This window comes from Carlito syrichta, unplaced genomic scaffold (assembly GCF_000164805.1).
Source record: "Carlito syrichta isolate Samal-C Ts95f unplaced genomic scaffold, Tarsius_syrichta-2.0.1 Scaffold312267, whole genome shotgun sequence".
In the NCBI taxonomy this organism is placed as follows: Eukaryota; Metazoa; Chordata; class Mammalia; order Primates; family Tarsiidae; genus Carlito; species Carlito syrichta.
This window is the reverse complement of record NW_007256363.1, coordinates 568,830-586,069: the sequence shown is the minus strand read 5'-3', so window position 1 is coordinate 586,069 and position 17,240 is coordinate 568,830. Positions and strand designations below refer to the sequence as shown.

General features: G+C 36.9%; 1 protein-coding gene across 1 annotated transcript in view; it reads right to left on the bottom strand.

Annotated features, from left to right (window-relative positions):
- LOC103272357 (1-phosphatidylinositol 4,5-bisphosphate phosphodiesterase beta-1-like) overlaps positions 1-17,240 on the bottom strand; it is a 235,041-nt gene that overhangs the window by 136,953 nt on the left and 80,848 nt on the right. The gene's annotated exons all lie outside the window — the stretch shown is intronic.

Here is a 17,240-nt window from a genome sequence, read left to right as displayed (position 1 = left end):
AAATCTATTTTGGAAATAATCTCCTTATTAAACATATCATTAAGGACTTTTTAGTTGATCTTGTGTTTTCGGGACAGACAATCCTGTCATATGAAAATTATTAAATGGCTTCTCTTTTCTAATATTTACAAAGTTTATTTTATTTTATTGAAAGTGTTCAATAATAGGGATGACAGTGAATTACCTTGACTCCTTCTCAATTTAGTGGGAATGCCAGAATGCTACTATCATGTATGATGTTGTTGGTTTGAGATAGTATCCTACTATTTCTATTTGTAAGATCTTTTAAAAAGTATTAGGTGTAGAACTCTATCACATACATATTTTTGTTATCTTAATCTGATTTTGTGGTTTTTCTCCTTTTATCTGTAGAAGTTATGACTATATGATGTTTTCTAATATTAAAATATTCTTACATTTCAGGATCAATTGTTATTTTGTTGTATTTTTATTACACTGCTACATTTTATCTATAGATATCTTCAATATTAATCACCCAGTAGAATAATTTTGTACCATGGTTTAGAAATGAGATACATTACGTGAATTATTAGTAAATAATGCATATCATATTTGTATTCTTGTCAAGCTTCATATATATTTCTACATGGTTGGAACAAAAGCTCTGAAAACTATCTCAGACATGTTTTTCAAGAAAATTATGTATACTGCACACATTCAGAAATATTCACTAAACAACATCTTAACTCCAAAATATGTTACTTGAATTTGGGCAAAATGGATAAATGACTTTTTAAAAATGACTATCTCAACATCACTACTTACTAGACACATTCACTATGCAATTCTAACCCCCTCCACTTAGATTCTTACAAAGGGACAAATGAATTCTAAACCTAATATTATTTTTAAAAGGGTTATGCCAGTCACATTATGTTCTGGGTGAAACTTCACATCATGGTAAAAAGAAACAGGCGCTCACTCACATTGTCTATTGAGACATTGGTAATCAGCCAAGAGGTCTATTTTTAGAAAATACAGTTTTTAATGTAGTGATCTTAAACTACAAAACAATTATCAACCTCTGCCAAGTCTACAAAGTCAAACCAAAGACAATGGAAGCCAAAAAACTCTGAATATTCAAACAAAGAATTTCATGTTCACAAGATCCTTCCATAACAACTAGTATGTGAATGTCTTTGAACAGGAGAGGGATTTTGAAGTATTATATCCAGCTCTAGGAATGGTATTTAATAAGATGTGGAAATTTTACAGTTGACCTTTAATGTGGTACTGCGTCGAGAAAGAAGTTCAAAAAGGGTAAAGTGTTACATTCTATTAGTGGCTGGAAATTTCAGGCAAGAATAAGTAAAGTGAACACATGACATGATTTTAAATTCATGCATCCAACTAACCAGTAACAGCCAATTTTGACAATTATACTACATTTTTAGAACACCTTTCCCTGCTTCCTAACTGATGATGATGATGATGATATTATTATTATTATCATTATTATTGTTATTTTAGTGCTCTGGCTAACGTATGCCTGCTCCTCAAAACTCAGCACTTTAAAACCACTTTGTAAATGACTTGGCAGTGTCTACTAAAGATTACATAGACACTGTTAAATAGAAACAGGACATTTCCTGAGATACTGGAAGTGTCCTGTTTCTATTAAATCTTAATGTGAATATTAAAGCTGGACATATGCACTGTCTGTACCCAGCACTGTGCTGAGTTGGCTCCTATTGGTTCATGAATTAACTGTGAACATCTCCTCCCCATTCCTTATTCAAGCCCACAACTGCCTATATCTCAGCAATTTTACTCTAAGGCACATGCCCAGAAGAAATGCTTACATCTATGCAAAAAAAGGTGCATACTTGAATATCCAAATAACAACACTATTAATAATGACCCCAAACTGAAATCATCTAAGTGCCCATAACAGTAGAATGGATAAATGTTGGAACGTTCACACAATGGATTATTACACAGCAATGAGAATTACAATCACATGTGACAATGTGGATAGATCTTCAAAACACCGTGTTGAGTGAGAAATCCCAGAAACACACAAAGAAGAGTACATGCATATGTTTCTATTGATGTGAAATACAAAACAGGCACAGCTCATTTATGCTGTGACAGCCAGGAAATTAGCCTTGGGTACAGAGGCAGCAGCCTCTGGAAAGGAGAAGGATGGCAGGAAGAGAGTTCAATTGGGGAAATGTGAGAACTTCAGAGATACTGGAAATGTCTTATTTCTTAAGACGAATATCACAGTACTGGTTACGTGATTGTGCTCAAGTTGTAAAACTGCACTATTTGGAACTTCATACTTTTCTAACTGCATTTCATACCTCAATTAAAAATGAAAAAAAAAGGGGGACCAAAGTGAAGCCCAAACTTTTCCTGTACAATGACCATTTGTATACCTAACCCTGAATTGTACCTCACATCTTTAAAATAAAAATTTTTTAAAAATTAATTAGGCCAATCAAGCATCCATTTCTAAAGAGCATTTCTACTATTTTGGACACCTATTTACCTCACCAAGTGGTTATGAGACTTCATTTTTGTTTTTTGTTTTTTGGTTTTTTTTTGAGTTGGAGTCTCACTCGGTCGCCCAGACAGGAGTGCAGTGGCCGCTCCCGGCCACCGCAGCCTCGACCTGCTGGGCTCCGGCGATCCTTCCGTCTCAGCCTTCCGAGTAGCCGGAATTACAGGCATGCGCTACCACACCCAGCTGATTTTTTGATTTAATGTAGAGATGAGGTCTTACCAAGTTGCCCAGGTGGGTCTTGAACCCACAGGCTCAGGCAATCCACTCACCTCAGCCTCCCAAAGGCGCGGGATTACAGGCTGAGCCACCGAGCCCAGCTAGACTTCATTTTTATTTTATTTTATTTTTTGAGTTGGAGTCTCACTCTGTCACCCAGGCTGGAGTGCAGAGGCACGCTCCCGGCCACTGCAGCCTTGACCTGCTGGGCTCCGGTGATCCTTTCACCTCAGCCTTCCTAGTAGCTGGAACTACAGGTGTATGCTACCACGCCCGGTTAATTTTTGATTTATTGTAGAGATGAGGTCTCGCCAAGTTGCCCAGGCGGGTCTCAAACCCACAGGCTCAGGCAATCCACTCACCTCAACCTCCCAAAGTGCTGGGATTACAGGCTGAGCCACCAAGCCCGGCTGGTTATGAGACTTTAAATAGAGTGTAAACTATACTTTTTTAAAAGACAAGCATTTTGTCTGTCATAAAGTATATCACTACTAAAAAGGATTTCTTCTTATCATCATTTTCTGACTCCCCCCCTTATTTTTGTTACCATATCACTTTCTGTATTCATTCTGTGCTATACTGAAGTCATGTTTTTGCTTCATTTCCATTCCCAATGGATGACCAGCAGCTAGAAGAACATAACATCTTATTTGTATCCACAAGGACTATCTCAAAGTGGGTATTTGATAAATATTTGATGAGGATAATGGAATACATGAATGTAACAAAGCTTCATGAATTAGCGAATTAGTAGGATCCCAGGTGGTTTGGTGGTCATTCTCCTAGTCCATCTAGCTGACCATGTGGTTGAGTCACAAAAGAAGCTAAAAGCTACCCAGGGGTGAATGTGTAACAGGGTTGACTGAGACAGGCATCTTCCAGAGTGGGAGAGGAAGCTGAGACGATTTGCAATGAAGAGATATATACACATGTCCATTTAGAGACCAGCCTGTAGTATAGTGGCAGCATCACATAGAGGTGCCAGCACCAGCTGCCAAAAGAGTATCAGACCACGCTTGCTGGGATCAAAGGCAGATCAAGCTCTAGAAAAACACTGCAAAAGTGTGGAACCAAGACAGGATAGAGGGTTAAACCATCCTCTCTCCAGTCCAAAACGAGAGAATGGCAATGTCATGACAATTCAAGCCAGGGTTATAAAGACATGTCAGGAACCTCTGGGCAGAAATGGTACCTAGCATAAAGAACAAATATTATGAAGCCCAAGTTTTCACAATGCAGAAAGCAGGGCATCAGTCTTCTGCGAGGATTCTAGATAGAAGAGAAGCACAGCAAAAAGGACGTTCCAGCAGTGTTGCACACCTGGATGACATATAACTTCTGGTCTTCTATACTTGAGTGGCAGAGTATGGTAGAGCTAACAGGGTCACCACCCTATAACATTGCTTCAGTGCCAGGGGACTTCTGGTGGAAAGGACAGCAGCAGACATCAAAGCTTAGAGCTTTCAAATCAAGAGCATCATTATTTTAAACACTGCATTTGCTTGGTTATAAATGATGGACCCTCAAAATTCTGTGTTTACCTGGGATATTAATGATGGCTGGAGTAGAATCTAATTAAAATGCTCACATGTAGACAAAATGGGTAGTCTGGAATGTGTAAGCCCTTTTTTTTGTTGCTGTTATTGTCCAGGCTGGACTGTGGTAGCTATTCACAGGTGCCATCATAGTGCACTACAGCCTCAAAATCTTGAGCTCAAACAATCCTCCTGGCTCAGCCTGCTGAATAGCTGAGACTACAGGTATGCACTGCTGAGGATAGCTCGAAATGCATAGTATTTTAGGTTTCTTCCAAATTCTGAAATCCTGTGCTGATTGCTGATTGAAAGGCTAATAGATTTTGCAAATCTGGTTCATAGCTGAAAGCTATCAAAAATAACTGTATAACTATAGCTATATATAAAATATGTTTACCCATATATTATATCTATAAAATAGCTAATAAAACTGATCATCACAGAAAAACTGTTACCTCTGATTCACTCCCAGTCCTGGTCTTCAGTTTAAGATGTTGATGATTTTGTTCATCCATCTACTGTGGATCAGTCAGCCAAACCAACCAAACCAACTAGCTATGGGAGACACATCTGACCAATGACTGTTCACAGTACTCTCCCTCTTGATCAGTGGGTTCACTCAGGAAATAGAATTAGAGAATGTGCTGCTTACTGTGCAAAGAAGCAGAAGGAAAGAAAGAGGGAACAAAGGAAGGGTTCGAGGAAAGAAGGAAACACCTGCTCATGACTGATCTAATCAATCATTCATTCAGTATTTGTGCCAACACAGTGGCAATTGTGTGCAGTAATTGTGCACACTGCTGTGGACTAAACAGTCTCACAGACCTCTCCATATAGAATTTACAGGACTAAAGAAGTGGTTCTCATCGAGTAGTGGTTTGGTTCCTCAGGAGACATTTGACAATGTGTGTAGATATTTTTGATAGTCGCAATTTGGGGGTTACTGACATCCAGTGGCCACAGGTCAGGGATGGGACTCAACAGCCAAGAAGACACAGGACAGCTGTCTACTTTCCCAGCAAATAATTATCTGGCCCAAAAGGTCAATAGTGCTGAAACTGAGAAATGCTGTTCTAAACAGAGAGACTAAATCAGTAACAAAAGCGTGTGACACATGCAGACAGGCTTCTACCTGAGAAATGAAAAGGGGCATTCTAAGTCATGTATGTGTGGGTGGTGGTATATGGGATAGTTTCTAGAAGATCTTGGGGCAACTGATCCATGAGGTGAATTTTGACATAAAGGTTATCTGAAGGCTATGGGGAAGTGAGTAGAGAAGAGGGGAAAAAAGTTCCTTTCAAGGCAAAAGAACATGGATGTGAAGGTGCACAGGAAATAAATTACATACCTCATTCGTGTTGGAGACAAGGCTCAACCTGTGGCACCATGAGATTGGTGGCTTGAGAGGTAAGCAGGGACTAGTGATGCAGAACTCTGGATGCTAAATTAGAAGCTATGTCAGCAGTGTCCAGTCAAACTTTCTGCAATGAAGAAAATGTTCTTTATCTGTACTGCCCAAAATGGTAGCCACTAATCACAGGTGACAAGTGAGTACTTGAAATGTGGCTGGGGGACTGAGAAAATGGCTTTCAATTTTATTTAATTTTAATTACATTTAAATAGTCACATGTGATTAGTGATTATCATTTTAGACAGAGCTGATGTAGACAGCTAGGGAATGATCAGTGGTGGGTACAAATATACAGCTAGAAGAAGTAAGTTCTAGTGTTTGGTAGCACAGTAGGGTGAGTATAGTTAACAATACATTATATATTTCAAAACAACTAGAAGATTTGAAATGTTTCCAACATAAAAATGATAAGAGTTAAAGGGGATAGATATCCTAAATACCCTGATTTGATAGTTACACACTCTTTTTTTTTTTTTTTTTCTGAGTCAGGGTCACCCAGGCTGAAGTTCAGTGGCATGATCAATGCTCACTGTAGCCTCAACCTCCTGGGTTCATGCAATCCTTCCACCTTAGCCTCCTGAGAAGCTAGAACTACAGGCATGCCTCACCATGCCTGGCTTATTTGGTTTTATGTCTGTGAAGATAAGGTCTCACTATGTTGGCAAGGCTGGTCTTGAACTCCTGGGCTCAAGCAATCCTCCAGCACTGGCCTCCTAAAGTGCTGGGATTGCATGCATGAGCCACCAAATCCAGCCATTATACATTCTATGAATATAGCAAAATAGCACATGTACCCCATAAATATGTACAAACATATATCAATTCAAAAAGGATTGATGAGATAGCCTGATCATATCTGAATTTAGATTTCCCTAGAAACATCCTAGAGTAGGGCTTCTAAGTTTAAAGTACACAGGGGTCACCTAAGCAACTTCTTAAAATGCACATTGGGTTTCAGTAGTTTCAGGCCTATGAGTCTGCTTTTCATTTTTTTAAATAACCAATTTATTTCATTTTTGTTTTCTTTATTATGTATGTACAATAGTTAATAAAATCTGTATCTAAAAAGTTTGATAGCTCTTCAATCAGTATAAAATTAAAATTCTACATAAGTTAGCATTTATATATTATTATTGTTTTGCAGTTTTTTTCATTTCTTAGCAGTACATATGTCTTAAGCCTAAAAAAAAAAAAAAAGTATATATTATTAGACATGTGTGTTCAGTGGCCATCATCAATAACTCAAAAACAACAGATGCTGGAGAGGATGTGGGGAAAAGGAAATACTTCTACACTGTTGGTGGGAATATAAACTAATACAACCTCTGTGGAAAACAGTTAGGCAATTCCTAAATCTAAAAATCAGCCTTCCATATGACCCCACAATCCCTCTACTGGATATATTCAGAGGAACTCAAATCACTCTATGAAAAAGATACCTGCACATGCATGTTTATTGCAGCATTGTTCACAACAGCAAAACATGGAACCAACCATGCTGTTCATCAAAAAAGGAATGCATTTTTAAAATGTGGTATATATACACAATGAAATATTATGCAGCCATAAAGAAGGACAAAGTTATGAACTTCACAGCAACTTGGATGGAGTCTATAATACTGAGTGATCTATTACAGAAACAAAGAACTGAGTATCTCATACTCTCACTCATAAGCAGACCTTGAACAATTATTGAAATACTATAAGATTCTGCTTTTCTAATGAGCTCCCATGTGAAATAAGTGCTCCTGGTCCATGGACTACACTGTGAGTAGCAAGGATCTACAGCAGCACCATCTAGTAGAGCCTTCTGTAATGATGGAAACGTCCTACATCTGTGATGCCCAATATGGTATCTCTAGCCACATGTGGCTATTCAATACCTGAATACTTGGCTAATGCAACTGAGGAATTACATTTTTAGTTAACTCAAACTCATTGAATTTTAAGTTTAAAAAGTCACAAGTGTACTAGCTATCATACTGGAAGATGCATATTTCTATCATTGCCGCCCAAAGTATGGTGTGTGAACCAAGCTGTTCATACTAATTCACAAGAAGATGAGCACAGAAACTAATGGTAAATACTTGGAAAATTTCATAGCAAAATGAGACAGTAATTTTAGGTCTATTTAACCTAATCTTTTTAATGGATTTATACTTAGCATGCTTGGGATTTTTCCCATTTAATTTTTAAAATAATTCATTTGTAGCATGTTTTATGATAATTTTGGACTGTGATGGATCAAGAAAAAAATTGATCTTCTCCAGGAACAGAAAGATAAATACCTCATATTCACATTCATATGTAGAAACTAAAAAAAAGTAGAACTGGTGAGTGGTGACTAGAGACTGGGAAAGCTTGGGGGGTGAGCATAGGCCAGGGATGGATGGGATGAAGTATACAAAATTACAGCTAGAACCGTGTCATTTAGCAACCCCATCTCTGGGAATATACCCAGAGGAACACAAATTGCTCTATCAGAAAGACATATGCACATGTCTTTTCATTGCCACACTATTCACAATAGCAAAAACATAGAATCAAGAGTGGAATGGATAAGGAAAATGTGGTACATATACATGACAGAATACTACACAGCCATAAAGAAGAACAAAATCATGTATTTTGCAGTAGCATGAATGCAGCTAGAGACCATCATTCTAAGTGAACTGTCACAGAAACAAAAAAGTTAATACTGCATGTTCTCACTCATAAGCAGGCCATAATCACTGGGCACATGAGCTCAAAGGTGGGATAAACAAATGCTGGACACTGCTAAAGGAGGGAAAGAGGGGGGTAATAGGCACACAACTACCCATTGGGTATCATGTCCACCACCAGGAGGAATGAAGGCTCACTGGAAGCCCAAACCTCGTTGGCATGCAATTTACATATGTTGCACATGTTCCCTACAACTCCTACATAAAATAAAATAAAATTATATTCCCTGACATGTAACTGAAATGACAGGAATGTCAAGCACTTATGAACTTCTGTGTACATTCTAACCTCTATCATCAGTATTGTGTAATTATTTCATTTTAAAGTGAGTTATTAAAAGGTATCTTTGTTTGAAATTTTAAAAAGTTATACACTAGCTAGGAGGAATAAATTCTAGTCACTGTAATTATTATTATTTTTTAAAATATTTTTTATTATGATGTTGTGGGGTACAGTTAAAGTTAGGTATACAATTACGTTTCATTCAGGCACCCTGTTGATAAGAGGTGTTTCCCCGTCCCCAGACAGATATTTGCTACTGTTAATCCCATCCCCCTCCCCCCCTATAGTTTCCCAGTACCGTCAGTCATTTTCTTATAGTATTACATTGGATGTTCAAGGTCCATTATATGAGTGAGAACATGTGATACTCGGATCTTTGTTTCTATGAGAGGTCACTCAGTATTACAAACTCCAGTTCACCCAGGTTGCTGCAAAATTCATGATTTTGTTCTTTTTTATGGCTGCATAGTATTCCATCGTGTATATGTACCACATTTTTTTAATCCAGTCCTCTTTTGATGGGCAGCATGGTTGCTTCCAGGTTCTTGCTGTTGTGAACAATGCTGCGATAAACATACGTGTGCAGGTATCTTTTTTATAGAGTGATTTGAGTTCTTCAGGGTATATTCCCAGTAGGGGGGTTCCAGGGTCATATGGGGGGTTGATGTTTAGGGCTTTTAGGAATCGCCACACTGCTTTCCACAGAGGTTGCACTAGTTTACACTCCCACCAACAGTGTAGAAGTGTTCCCTTTTCGCCACACACTCCTTACACTGTAAAGTAATTATAGTCAAAAATAATATATTATACAGTTTCAAATAGCCAAAAGAGAGAATTTTGAACATTCCCAACCAAGCAAATGATCAATATTTGAGGTGATAGATATGCTAATTACCCTGATTTAATCACTATACATTTTATGTATAAAAACTCACTCTGTACTCCATAAATATGTACGATTATTATGTGCCAAATTAAAAAAATAAAAACAAAAAAATTGGTCATCTCCATCAAAAGCGTGAAGCACTGGCATAGAGAACAAACGTGGATTGAGGCTACATGGAGAAGGCAAAAAGGCTTTCTGAGAGGCCATTCCAGCAATCAGGTGGATAGCAGGAACAGAGAGGCAAGCACAGTTTTCAGAGAAATAAAAAATATGTGACCTACAAGGCTTGGTGACTGACTGGGTGTGTATGAGGTGGGGAGGTGGGTGCTTGTATCAGTAATCAATACTGGTCATTAAACCAAACATCCTCTCATGGGGGCAAAAATGTAGTCCATTTGTTATTTTATCTGCTATTTTTCATATTTTCTAAGTCTCCAAAGATTGTCATCAGAGTTCACAACTATACTGTTATGAACTATTATGTAGTAGACTTATTTAGATCTGTTCAACTCATCAGAATATATGTAATTAGAATGATCATTGTCATTATTATTAAACATATTTTAAATAAGATTTAAGGGTCATTCATGCCTCATTCATACATCAACTGGTCATCTCTTAGAGTATGTTTTTCCCAGGAAGTTTGCTAATCCCATATATTTCACGTGAATTCTTGAGAGCATTAATGTCATATTGACCATTTCTGACACTTATTCCTAAATTTCAAAGTTTGCTTCACTTGGGTCCTATAGTTTCCACTTTTAATACACAGTTTCCAGTTTTCTTTCTTGATTGCCAAACTCTACATAAAGAAATGATGTTCTTAAATTGTTTCGGTATCAACCTTAAACTAAAAAGCAATTTGCAAATGTGTGAGTGGGGAGGAGGGAAGAGAGTTGGGGCTCTGCCATTCAACAATTAGAATGGACTCACTGAGAGTGGTAGATGCAAAGGCATCAAAGCAGTTGCCTGTATTCATTTTTTAAACCAAAGATCAATCAGTCAAGTACCTGCTATGTGGTCAGTACTGTACTATGTGTCTCAGTAGTTTAGGAAGAAGTTAGAAACTTGAATTCTAGAAACAAGTGAAACTAAAATTTAACTTACAGTAAGTGACAGAGGTCAGCAGGCACCTGAAATTAATGAAATGCCAAGGTAGGCCAGCAAAGCCATACCATTCTAAGAGCTTAGTTTATTTGTTGATTTTACCTTTCCTTTAAAATTCTCTAGCAGATTGCTCACCCTTGACATAGATTACCTAGCCTATGCTGTCTAATATGGCAGCCACTTATCCTGCAATGTGGCTGGTCCAAATTGAGATGTGTTGCAAGTAAAAAAAACACACCCTGGAATTCAAAGACTCTGTACCTGCTTACTCCCCACCCCCCAAAAAAGTTAGGAAAAAGAGAATAAAAATATTTCAATAATATAATCAATGTTGAGATTATATTATTTTAGATTAACTGGGTGAAATAAAAAATACTTTTTAAGTTAGTCTCTCTTGCTTCTTTTGATTTCTCCTTAATTGGGCAGCTGGAATATTTCACATCACCTATGCAATTTATAGGAAATACTTCATCATACCTGGAGGACTGAAACAAGTCATTGAGAAGGAAGTAGGAAGTTATGATGTATAGGAGATAGAGAGGACACAGTTTAAAAGATTCTGGTAACCCCTTCAGGGATAACCCAGAAGATACAGGAAAAACATCCAAATGTGGATGGGAGAGTCCAACCACATTGTTACTGGCCCCTGCTTTTCTGCATGTGTGTCACCTAGGTTCCCAATGGCAATCTGTACTCTATGATGTGGGCACGGTGGAATGGCAAAGGTGAGGGAGGTGACCAGGCACAGGGTGGCCTCAGAGTTTAGCACACCACAGAGAGTGAAGAGAAAGCAGTCAGGAGTACACAGAAGCTACAGGACTGGTGGACAGAATAAGAATAAGGTCTGGATGGAGTCGGGAGTCCACAGTGGGAGGTGAGCTTGTGACTAGAAGTCACAGTGAAGGTCATCAACAGTGTTTTTCTTTTAAAATTACATAGAGACTTTCTCATCCCTGACCTGGGATTGCCTAGGCCAGTGCTGTCCAATATGGTATACACTCATACTGCAATGTGGCTGGTCCAAACTGAGAAATGATGCAAGTAAAAAACAAACAAGACCAAAACAAAAGAAACAAAAACCTGGAATTCATAGACTCTGCACTTTTTGGATAACTTCCAAGACACATAATTCTGTGACCACAGAAGACATGGCCTGACATTCAGCAATATGAGAGCCAATCAACCAGTGATCACTGCAGGAACAAGAAGGCCCTCTCCATGCACCCAGGTAGCATCCTGTGATGGAAGAGACAGAGGAAAACTTGTACAAGTGACAGGTAAGGAGGAAAAAACTTAAGACTGAAAAAGTTTTAAGTTGGAAAAGACTCAGATATTTAACTGGAAAAATCAAACATTCATTGTGCTCAGCTTGAAAGCAAGATAAAACTAGAAAGCAAGATAAAACTGAAAAGAAAACATCTGCTTGTGTCAGGTGTACTGTTAAATTCTTAAAGCCACCCTGTCCAGCTGCACTGGAAGAAGCGAGAACTTAGGGGCTAAGAACACCTTGGCTTCCTCCATACAGTTCCTTTCAAGAAATTTGCTCAAGTCTCAGTGATGAATTTCTTCAGAGAAGTTTAGCTAAGATAGCCCATCGTGCCTGTCACTTGGCAAGTAAATCAAAGGAGCAAAATAGCAAACAGTGAACTTTATAATACCAAAGGCAAAAAAGTAGATCAAGGTGAACATTTACTTCCAAAGTGCAAAAGGAATTTAACGAATGCCAAGATACAAGATATCACTAAACAAAGAGATTATTTCTAATTTTAAGATTCTAAAATATTGTGAACCCCACAGATCTAATTAAAAATATGCAGAATGTTTCAGAATATGGCACTTATGTGCCATAAGTAACTGCAATCCCACTAAAATATTTAGTTTATATGAATAAAACACAGTTCCCAACTTTACAGTTAGGCACTTAAAAGAAGGCATCTGCATACTTTATTCAGACTCTGTTGTGAATAATCTAACAGAAAAAAAAAAAAAACCCTTATGAAACAAAGGATAAATGCCGATCCCTAACAGGATATTGAAAACATGTAATTATTGTTAAGTTTTAAAATGTGACCAAAAAAATCATTTTTTGTTGAGATACACATGGAAATATTTATGGATAAAATGATAGGATGTTTGGGGGAAATAATTCAGTGCCTTTGGGACAGCAAATAATTAGATGAGATCAGGCATGTTCAGAGTGGTATGGCCATAGACAGACAGCAAAGAATTAGGTCGGTGTTTAGATCATACAAAGTATTTTTGAGTTAAGGATGGTTTTCTCACTCAAAAGCAGATCTTGAACAATTATAATACTACAAGAAAGGGATTGGCAGCACTGGGAAACTGCCAGGGGAGGGGGGCACACCTCATCAACAAGGGTACCTGTATAATGAATTGTACCCCACGTCTTTAAAATAAAAAAAAATTTAAAAGGATGGTTTTAAAGGAGTGATGGACATTAGTATTTGCTGTACTTTCTCACCCTTTGTGTAAGTTTGACATTTTCCACAGTAAATAAGTTTTTAAAAAATGAATATCATAAGTATGACACTGAGCTGAAAACATAAAGGAGTATACTCTATAGGATTCCATGTACATTAAATTCAAAACCAGGCAAACCTATCGAAAGTAGATTCAGGAAGTCCAGGTGAAAGTAAAGGTGGAAGGAAATCAGGAGAATATTCCTTCATGGTGAGGATGGGTCATGAATGGAGGGAACACATGAGGATACTGGGTGGTGAAGGGATGCCAGAAATGCCTTATTTCTTGATATTTCTGGACAATGGTTACAAAGGTTTGCTCTGTTTGTGAAAATTATTTTAAATTGTACACTTATGATTTGTTCTCTCTCTCTCTCTCTCTCTCTCTCTCTCTCTCAGACACTCTGTCATCCAGGATTAGAGTACAGTGGTGCAATCATAGCTCACTGAAGCCTTGAACTCCCAGCCTCAAGTGATCCTCCCACCTTGGCCTCCTAAAGCACTGGAATTACAGGCATGAACCACAGTACCCAGCCTACTTTTCTATATGTATAATACCATGAAAAAGTTATTTAAAAGTTGTTTTAAAAGCCCAGATACTGAGTGATGGTTACACAGGTATATTTCACTATTAAATTCATTAACTTATACATTTATGGTTTAAGCATTATATATGTAGTGCATATTTCACAAAACCAAGATTTCAAAATAGAGTCTCAACTCAGCAAGATTACTATGAAAACAACATAACCTAGAAGTTATTAGTCACAAACAAAACACTTTAAATTTTTGCCTTGTCTGTTCTTAAAAATCAGATTATTTACTGAAGACCTACTGAGTACTGGTTGATTGCTAAATCCAAAATCCACCTATAAAGGTATATATGATCATTGCTAATTTATAGAAAAGGCAATTGTGGCTCAGAAGAGTTAAGGAACTCACCCAAAGCCACAGAGCTAGTCAGCCAGGACTCAGATCCACATCGACCTGTCTCAGGGGCCTCTGTGATTATTTCTATTTCACCACAATGATATATAAAACAAGCATTCAACAAAGGTTCAATGCTTGTTTTCAAATTAAGTTACATGTTCCTTTTACATTAAACATACTTTTTGTTTAAATTTGGGTTGTTTTTTGTTGTTTTTTTTTTTACCAAAATAAATGAAAACTATTTGAAACTGTAAGCTACTCTGTAAGCAATTTTTTGGGAGGTAGGGGGAGAAGGATGGGAATCCTGCAGCTCTTTTTTTTTTTTTAATTTTTTAATTTTAGATATGTGGTGTACAATTCAGGGTTAGGTATACAAATGTTCATTATGCAGGTAATCTTGTTGATGAGGTGTGCTCTCCCTCCCCTGGCAGTTTCCCACTACTGGGATGTAAGCAATTTTGAAAAATTCTATTATCCTCACACATGCCAAATCTCACTATAATTCACCTATTCATTCTGTCCCTTTTGTGTTTTTAGAGCACAATTATCTCTCTCCAAGCAAGCACTTTAGGAGTGACTAATTATGTTACCTGAACTATTTTATTCTGGAAGAATGGGAGTTATTTGAATCAGGTTGGGAAATTTTATTTTTAAAACTATTAACACAATATGCCTTCTTGAAGAAGAGGTTTAATTTACATGCAAGTGTTTGAATTGAGTCACTGTTAAGAATGTATGCTCTTTCTGAATTCTACAAGTATTTGGCTAGATGTTTAAATATCCAAAACACAATCCTTTCCCATGGAATTTAACCAAGATTTTATGCCCTGGGAAAGGAAGAGAACTGGACTTAATTCAATGAAAGCAAATGTGCACAGTAAAACAAGTTTAATGCTGAATTACAAAAGTTGATACACATTACAATCAGTAGTAAGCAGTCATTTTTCTGTTTTCTACGAAAGAGAAAGAAAAATTAAAATGTCAAATCTGGGACTCTATCAAACTTTCAGGCTTAATTGTTCAATCTGGATTCCTCCAAATGGCTGGTTAGCAGGTTATTTGCCAATGTGGGGGTAAGAATTAAGTTTTTAAGTCTTGCTTAGGACAGAGTGATCTTATACCCTGTACTAAATAGAGCTGTGAGACAATATAAATGTTCAAAGAAGGCCTAGATTTCAGCAATTTATTTGAAACAAAATTCCTCCAAAGGGCAAAACTCCTTAGCACTTCACTATGGTTTCTATAATTGAAATGTGATCACACCCTTATATGGCCCATAAACAGAAAAGCTTAATGATGTTGGGGCAGAAACAGAATTTCACCTAAAAGGGTATTGCCAAGAGCTAGTGAGGTTGGAACATTTACCTATCAGAGGTGGCTTGATCATTGTAACTGAACAAAGTTATTTGGTTTAGTATACTCAATAGATATATGGAGATATGTACATCATTCATGAGTAAAATGGTAATTCAGTTAACCAAATATCATAGCCATGACAGATTTCAAAAGGATGACATACTTGTTGGATAGCTGAACAATATTCTTTAAAAAATACAACAAATAACCCAAATGAAAAGAATGCAGTGAAGGATTGGATTTATTTCACAAAGACTGCTGAAGTAATCCAGGTTGAGAAAGTCAATTTATTTGCATCTGCTTACAACATTGAAGATGTATAGTAAATAAAATTATTAAAAATAATGTAGGCAACCCCTTTGGGTCCCTCTGACTGCGGGAGCTTTTCTGTCCTCTCAATAAATCCTGCTTTCTCAAATAATAATAATAATAATAATAATGTAAGGAGAGCAAAATAAAATAAATTTATCATTTTGGAGTCCCAAAAGAAGAGAAAGTAGAACAAGATATTTGAAGAAATGTCCAAAATTTTGCCAAACTTGGTGAAAGACAAACATTCTACCTAAAGTATAGCTATCCACCCATGTTTTTTGCAACACTATTCATAACAGCAAAAACATGGAGCCAACTGTGATGCCCATAGAAACTGGACTGGATTTTAAAAATGTGGTACATATACATGATAGAATATCATGCAGCCATAAAGAAGGACAAAATTATGAACTTTGCAGCAACTTGGATGAATTTAGAATCTATCATACTCAGTTATCTATCACAGAAACAAAGATCTGAATACCACATGTTCTCACTCACAAATGGGTCCTGAACATTTATTATAATACTACAAGAAAGGGAAGGGCAATAGCAGGACACTGCCGGGTCGAGGGGAGAGGATAACATCAATAAGCGTACATGATCCTAAACCAGAGGAAGTGAGGACCAATGGGAGGCCCAAACTTCACCTGTACGATGACCACTTATGTACCCGCATAAAAAAAAAAAAATAATACTAATAAAAGAAAAGCTCAGCAAAATCCGAATCGAATAAACACCAAGGGAAAAAAAAAAGGATAGACTCATTGTAGCATAAGTGCTGAAAATCAAAGATAAAGAGAAAAGCCTGGAAAACTCTAGAGTAAAACAAGATATTACACACCACAGTTGAACCATGAATTTGAGTGACTACTGACAATGGGAACAAGAAGTAGACAAATACCTTTAAAGTGTTGAAAAGAAACAGAGATGTCTAGATCCAGAAAAATATAATTTAGAAATGAAGGTAAAATAGAGATAATTTCAAACAGAATAAACTAAAGAGAATTTTTCTCCAGCAGATCTGTACAACAGCAAATGCTAAAGGAAGGTATTCAGGCTGAAGGGAAATGAAACTTAGATCAGCAGGGATAAATGACAAACACTGACATTGGTATATATGTGGGTAGATTTTTTAAAGATAATTTTTCCTCTTAATTTCTTTAGAATACATGTTACTATTTCAAGCAAAATTATAACACTGTCCTGTGAGATTCAGAACACATGTAGATATAATGATCAAACAACTACTATGGAACTGAGAAACAGGCAAATAAGACCTATATGGTTGCATGATTTCTACATGGTAAGGGACAGTATCAGTGCTGTTTTGAAAATTTTCATAATAAACTGTTGAAAAAATAATGGAAAGTTAAACTGAAATTTTTAGATGTTTTGATCTTTTTTGCTTCAATTCAATCTAGGAAACTATGCACAGAGATGCTTGATATACGGTATAGTTAAATGTACA